Genomic DNA, 1,770 nt, shown 5'->3' with positions numbered 1-1,770 from the left:
GAATCTTGTACTTCAGGCTGCAACAATGGACTCATACCACTGATCATGAAGACGGCACAGGAGTGGGCTACATTCGTTCTGTTATACACGAGGTCACCATGAGTAGGAGCCAACTCAATGGCAACTAACAACAACAATTGTGTACTTATTTAGAGATAGGTTTTTTGTTATTTTTTTTAAATATTGAAAGAGCACTGGCTTTGAGTCAATTAATAATAATAATAGTAATAATAACAATAACAACAAGCTGGCTAATAGTTGAGCATCTACCACGCATTCACTATACTAAGCAATTTACAAGTATTAACTAATTTACACAGTAATTATCTGTGTTAGTACCGTTATTATTCCCCATTCATAGACAAGAAAATTGAAGCTTACACTAAAGCACTTGTCCAGGTCTACGCCACTAGTAGGGGTCAGAGCTGGCACTCAAACCAGGACTTTAAAGGCCAGTTCTTAACCACTACATCTTAATATGACTAACTTTGGACCAGTTACTTGCCTCGCCAATACTGACATTTGGGGCTGGATAATTCTTTGTTGTGGGGGACTGCCCTGGACATTGTTGGATACTGAGCAGCATCTCTGGCCTCTGTCCACTAGACGCCAGTAGTTGTGACAATCAAATATGTCTCCAGACATTGCCAAATGTCCCAGGGAGGGAGGGAGAGGGAGCAGAATCACCTCCGGTTGAGAACCCCTGATGGAGAGTACTGAGTACTGCAGCATTCAAAATCCTTGCACATAAAAGATGATCCATAATAGTTAAATAAAAGGAGTGATAAATAAAATATGACTTAAATTAATTGAACCATGTATTTTTCAAATATTTATTTTTGCAATTTAAAAAACTCTCAAATAAACCAAGGAAAGGAAATGAGCATTTGTATAGTTTACCTACTCAGTGTGAGTGAGGCACTTATAGTGACATTGTCTCCTGTCGTTTCCATGCGAATCCTGTCCTCTAGAGGTCAGGCTTGTTCCAGGAAAATAATTCCAGAAATTAGTAAATAACACTAGCTCACCCTCACTCTGCAAAGTACCTGGACAATGTATTGGAGGAAAGCTGTGTTTTTATTTTTGTTTTGTTGTTATTGTTTTGAGGGGGTGATTAAAAACTGCCTGTGGGTTATTATAAGATCCTCCCCAACCCTACAAAAACATTCCCCTAGAGTGAGGACGGAGCCCTGGTGGCTCAGTGGTTAAGAGCTCGGCTGCTAACCAGAAGGTCAGCAGTTCAAATCCACCAGCTGCTCTTTGGAAATCCTATGGGGCAGTTCTACTCTGTCCTGTAGAGTTGCTATGAGTCAGAACCAACTCGACAGCACCTAACAACAGCAACGAGTGAGGATAGTGGCAGTTAACATTCCATGGGAGGGAGCAGGAGAACCTGTTAGAGGAGTCTAAAGGGGATCTTGGGGTCCCTGGTGGTGCAAAGGGTTAATATGCTCAGCTGCTAATTGAAAGGTTGGAGGTTTGAGTCCACCCAGAGGCTCTTTAGAAGAAAGTCCTGGTGATCTACTTCTGAAAAATCAGTCATTGAAAACCCTATGGAGCACAGTTCTACTCGGACACACATGGGGTCACTATGAGTTGAAACTGACTCTATAGCAAGTGTTGCTTTTGGAGTGGAGGGACAGAGGGTATCTTTGACAAGGTACTTAGACCAAAGCAGTTTTATTCTCACTGGAAGTGATGACAGTGCTTTATCAAAGTGAAAGCTAGTCTTTATTCAGGGTTGTTATTCATTTTCCTAATCCTCCCAGG

The sequence above is a fragment of the Trichechus manatus genome, unplaced genomic scaffold (genome assembly GCF_000243295.1).
Source record: "Trichechus manatus latirostris isolate Lorelei unplaced genomic scaffold, TriManLat1.0 scaffold00063, whole genome shotgun sequence".
NCBI classification, from domain to species: Eukaryota; Metazoa; Chordata; class Mammalia; order Sirenia; family Trichechidae; genus Trichechus; species Trichechus manatus.
Note: the sequence above shows the minus strand (reverse complement) of the source record.